Source organism: Schistocerca cancellata, chromosome 9 (genome assembly GCF_023864275.1).
Source record: "Schistocerca cancellata isolate TAMUIC-IGC-003103 chromosome 9, iqSchCanc2.1, whole genome shotgun sequence".
Classification (NCBI taxonomy): Eukaryota; Metazoa; Arthropoda; class Insecta; order Orthoptera; family Acrididae; genus Schistocerca; species Schistocerca cancellata.
The window spans coordinates 332,652,758-332,658,757 of NC_064634.1; positions in this window are offsets into that span (position 1 = coordinate 332,652,758).

Below are 6,000 nucleotides of genomic sequence, written 5' to 3' on the forward strand. Positions count from 1 at the left end.
AATTACACGATACTCTAAACAATACTCTCAAGAAACTATTTGAGTTAACTTTTTTCAAACCCTGAATTCGGGAATTAATTTGACTTTTGAGGGGCACATAGTCTCCTCCTGCCTTGTTACTACTGATCTACTTATCTGAGAAATGTCACAGGTTGTATTCTTGCACTTTATTTAGATGGATACTGCATCAGTGCAATTCCACGTCCTTTAGGATACAGAAAATCTCCTATACATCTCTTGGAGAAGAGAATGGTAGAGGAAGGTGACGTCAAGCGTCGTCGTCGCCCTGGACGTCCACAGACTACCACAGAGGATCAGAACAACACACTCCACATAAGTGATGAAGAGCCTTTCAGAACTAGCGCAGAAATTAGAAGTGTGAGCAGGTCGACCATATGTCATTGTCTCAAGGAGAAGGGAAGGTATGGACGCAAATCAGCGGTTAAGGAAATGTTTACGGATCAACGGGGGGCTGCCAGATAAAACTGCTGTCACAGTTCGGGGATGGATATTAGCAAGTGGCTGCGACGTTCTGTAGCAACAGGACCGTCCGTATTCTAGACGTTAGTACTGCCAAATACTGGAGAACGTAATCGTTCTTCCTCCTCGCCTGGAATGTTCGGGGCCCAGAATTCTCTTCCAGCATGCCCTCATCTTGTCCAAACAGCGAAATGTGTAAAACACTGGTTTCAAACGAACGGAGACGAATAATTAAAAAAAAAAAAACATGAGGAGCACATTGTAGATACAAACTAGGTCGTCTATTTCACTATTTTAGTCGTTAAATATACTCTTAATTTTAAATTATTTTACGACCATTGCTGAAAAGAGACTGTGACAAACATGAAACAAATTTTTTGTCGTATGGCGCATGACATCTAAAAAAATCATCAGAGTAATTTGCGTTCTCTTTATTTCCATTGAGGCAGGTCACCGGTCCCGTAGAAAGCACAAAGGAGATATTTTCTTTTAATTCCTAGCAGAAATCACCATACATAAAGTAAGAAATTGGTGCAATACTGGCGCTGTAGACGTTATTCAAAAAATGGTTCAAATGGCTCTGAGCACTATGGGACTCAACTTCTGAGGTCATTAGTCCCCTAGAACTTAGAACTACTTAAACGTAACTAACCTAAGGACATCACACACATCCATGCCCGAGGCAGTATTCAAACCTACGACCGTAGCGGTCTCGCGGTTCCAGACTGCAGCGCCAGAACCGCACGGCCACTTCGGCCGGCTGTAGACGTTATTGAGCGTCAGAGTCCACTACAGCCTCAGTTAAATACTTGTGAATTCTCGAGTTCCTTCTAAACTACTACCTCTTATCCCGTATTAAGATTCATGTATGTGACAGTATTCGATCCAACTTTGCTCACTGTGCTCCTCTATCAAAACGCCATTCCACCAAACGCGCACGCTGTACTTACTAAATGGTACGATATAGTCTGTGACGTCACAGCTTTTCCACGAAGAAAAAGTGATACTCTGAGTGAAAGCGGTGCACTGCGTCTTCGGTGGAAGTTGAGGCAGTATTCAGTTCCATGAACGGAGCTATGAACAACATACGCCCCATCGGAAGTGACACGGTAGATGCGTTGCTAGGTTTTATCAGATCTGCTTGTTTTGGAGAATCTATGTGTGAGAGACTGTGAGAACTTAATAGCTCCTAATCAAGTGTCATAAAATTTCGCCGCAGTAGTGGCAAAGTTAGTCATGAGGCAATTGCTAGTGCAGAAAATAGCTTGAGAATATTTCAAGCATATATTCTATTATCATGTTTGAGATGTTTTAGAAACCACAGTTGAATTATTCACTTACGAGTCTATCTTACAACGTAAGTTGATGTAGTGATGCTGTATTTCTCAGTCATAGTTGTGAAATGATTCAAGCATATCACAAACTAATCAAAATATTTATTTACAAGGAAAATGTATCTTTTATAATGCAGATACAGGAAGAAATACATGTAAAAGTGCAAAATTTCGCTATTCAATACGTTTTTCACCTCCAGCATCACCTCAGTATGTTCATTGCTTCCTTAACGTTTGTCTCTGCCGATGGTTCCCTAAATGGCAAGAAACACAAAAATTACTACCATTAACTGCACCTTTGAGCCGTTTCTGAGTGTTGCCATCTGGTTTCAGTCCAAATTGTAAATAGCCTTTCGCTCCCTGTATTTTACCCCCGCCACCTTTAGAATTTGAAAGAGAGTATTCCAGTCAACATTGTTAAAAGCTTTCTATAAGTCTACAAATGCTAGAAATTTAGGTTTGCCTTTCCTTATTCTTTCTTCTAAGATAAGTCGTAATGTCTGTATTGCCTCACGCGTTCCAGTATTTCTACGGAGTCCTAACTGATCTTCCCCGAGGTCGGCCTCTACTAGTTTTTCCATTCGCCTGTAAGGAATTCGTGTTAGTATTTTGCAGCTGTGGCTTATTAATCTGATTGTTCGGTAATTTTCACATCTGTCAATACTTGCTTTCTTTTGGATTGTAATTATTATATTCTTCTTGATGTCTGAGCGTATTTCGCCTGTTTCATACATCTTGCTCACCAGATGGTAGAGTTTTGTCAGGACTGGCTCTCCCAAGGCCGTCAGTAGTTCCAATGGAATGTTGTCTACTCCGGGGGCCTTGTTTCGACTCAGGTCTTTCAGTGCTCTGTCAAACACTTCACGCAGCATCGTATCTCCCATTTCATCTTCATCTACATCCTCTTCCATTTCCATAATATTGTCCTCAAGTACATCGTCCTTGTATAGTCCCTCTATATACTCCTTCCACCTTTCTGCTTTCCCTTCTTTGCTTAGAACTGGGTTTCCATCTGAGCTCTTGATGTTCATACAAGTGGTTCTCTTATCTCCAAAGGTCTCTTTTATTTTCCTGTAGGCAGTATCTATCTTACGCCTCGTGAGATAAGCCTCTACATCCTTACATTTGTCCTCTAGCCACCCCTGCTTAACCATTTTTCACTTCCTGTCGATCTCATTTTTGAGACGTTTGTATTCCTTTTTGCCTGCTTCATTTACTGCATTTTTATATTTTCTCCTTTCATCAATTAAATTCAATATTTCTTCTGTTACCCAAGGATTTCTACTAACCCTCGTCTTTTTACCTACTAGGTCCTCTGCTGCCTTCACTACTTCATCTCTCAAAGCTACCCATTCTTCTTCTACTGTATTTCTTTCCCCCATTCCTGTCAATTGTTCCCATATGCTCCCCCTGAAACTCTGTACAACCTCTGGTTCTTTCAGTTTATCCAGGTCCCATCTCCTTAAATTCCCACCTTTTTGCAGTTTCTTCAGTTTTAATCTACAGGTCATAACCAATAGATTGTGGTCAGAGTCCACATCTGCTCCTGGAAATGTCTTACAATTTAAAACCTGGTTCCTAAATCACTGTCCTACCATTATATAATCTATCTGATACCTTTTAGTATCTCCAGGGTTCTTCCATGTATACGACCTTCTTTCATGATTCTTAAACCAAGTGTTAGCTATGATTAAGTTGTGCTCTGCGCAAAATTCTACCAGGCGGCTTCCTCTTTCATTTCTTAGCCCCAATCCATATTCACCTACTACGTTTCCTTCTCTCCCTTTTCCTACTACCGAATTCCAGTCACCCATGACTATTAAATTTTCGTCTCCCTTCACTATCTGAATAATTTCTTTTATTTCATCATACATTTCTTCAATTTCTTCGTCATCTGCAGAGCTAGTTGGCATATAAACTTGTACTACTGTAGTAGGTGTGGGCTTCGTATCTATCTTGGCCACAATAATGCGTTCACTATGCTGTTTGTAGTAGCTTACCCGCATTCCTATTTTCCTATTCATTATTAAACCTACTCCTGCATTACCCCTATTTCATTTTGTGTTTATAACCCTGTAGTCACCTGACCAGAAGTATAGTTCCTCCTGCCATCGAACTTCACTAATTCCCACTATATCTAACTTTAACCTATCCATTTTCCTTTTTAAATTTTCTAACCTACCTGCCCTATTAAGGGTTCTGACATTCCACGCTCCGACCAGTAGAACGCCAGTTTTCTTTCTCCTGATAACGACATCCTCTTGAGTAGTCCCCGCCCGGAGATCCGAATGGTGGACTATTTTACCTCTGGAATATTTTACCCAAGAGGACGCCATCATCATTTAATCATTCAGTAAAGCTGCATGCCCTCGGGAAAAATTACGGCCGTAGTTTCCCCTTGCTTTCAGCCGTTCGCAGTACCAGCACAGCAAGGCCGTTTTGGTTATTGTTACAAGGCCAAATGAGTCAATCATCCAGACTGTTGCCCTTGCAACTACTGAAAAGTCTGCTGGCCCTTCTTCAGGAACCACACGTTTGTCTGGCCTCTCAACAGATACCCCTCCGTTGTGGTTGCACCTACGGTACGGCTATCTGTATCGCTGAGGCACGCAAGCCTCCCCACCAACGGCAAGGTCCATGGTTCATGGGGGGAGGAAGTCGGTGTCAGATCTAATTTAAAACGACTAAAATCAAAGGGGTGACTATTAACGCGTTTTTGTTTCATCGTCATCAGTTGGTTCACTGAGAACTCCAATACAACATTCCTACAAATTACGGTGTCTTTGTGTTACCTCCTTAAGAAGAATTAATAGCTGAGCCCTAACAAAAGGCATATACTCGAGCAAAGAGCAGTGTGAACATAATATTTTGCCCCTTTGGCTCAAAAAGGTTGATGTGCATTACGAGACCCTCCCCAGCGGAGAGAATACCGACACCTAAGACACGTATCAGTCGTAATGCAGGAAAAACGACCTTCAAAACATAATCACGTTCAGATACTACACGATAACGCGCTCTTCCAATTTCACTTGACTAACCGAAGATTGCGTTTTATTGGCAGGACACTTAGAAAATGTAACAGATCTACTAAGGAAACTGCCTACACTACGCTTGTCCGTCCTCTTTTAGAATACTGTTGCGCGGTGTAGGATCCTTACCAGGTAGGACTGACGGAGTGTACCGAAAAAGATCAAAGAAGGGCAGCACGTTTTGTATTATCGGGAAATATGGGAGAGAGAGTCACTGAAATGATACAGGATTTGAGATGGACGTCATTAAAAGAAAGGCGTTTTTCGTTGCGACGGAATCTTCTCACGAAATTCCAATCACCAGCTTTCTCCTCCGAATGCAAAAATACTTTGTTTAGTCGGGCCTACATGGGGAGAAACGATCAGCACGATAAAATAATGGAAATCAGAGCTCATACGGAAAGATTTACGAGTTCGTTCTTTCCGCGCGCAATACGAGATTAACATAATAGATAATTGTGAAGGTGGTTCGATGAACCCTCTGCCAGGCACTTAAATGTGATTTGTACAATATGGATGTAGACGCAGAACTTTCCAGGAATTTGAAAAGTCATCCCACACCCACTTATTCTTCTGATCTAATGCCTTCAAATGTTTACCTTTCAAGCTCCTCACTGAAACATAGTCAAAACAGCTTCTTTCTTGACGACATCTGTAACTCAGTACCAGTAGGTTTCTACCGGATGGACTTGGCAAACAGAGCGGAGCGCTGTCAGACTGTTTTACATACTGCAAGAGAATATACTGTTAATGATTAACTTTTCTCTTAGGTTTACTGTTTAATAAAATAATGGAGAATGCTACTAAAATGTGCAGTGTCCTGATTCAAATGAAATTCAGATTACCTTGATATCATTACGACGAAATTCTATTTCAATAAAATTTAACGTATCTGTAACAAGAGTGTGCCTATATCAGCACGAATTAATAAGATATTTCTCATTCTGGGCTTCGAAACGGTCTGTGTTTACTTGCTGTCCGGTGTCACAATGAAGTAATATGTTAATGTGGCACTTTGTAAATGAAATAAATAAAATATAGTTACTGATTTTCCATCTGACTGCTTGTACCTATGTCACGATGCGATTAAATATGTACCCTTCAACGAGACTAAAACTGGGAAACAAAGCAGTCCCCACTTTGTTCTTACATTACCT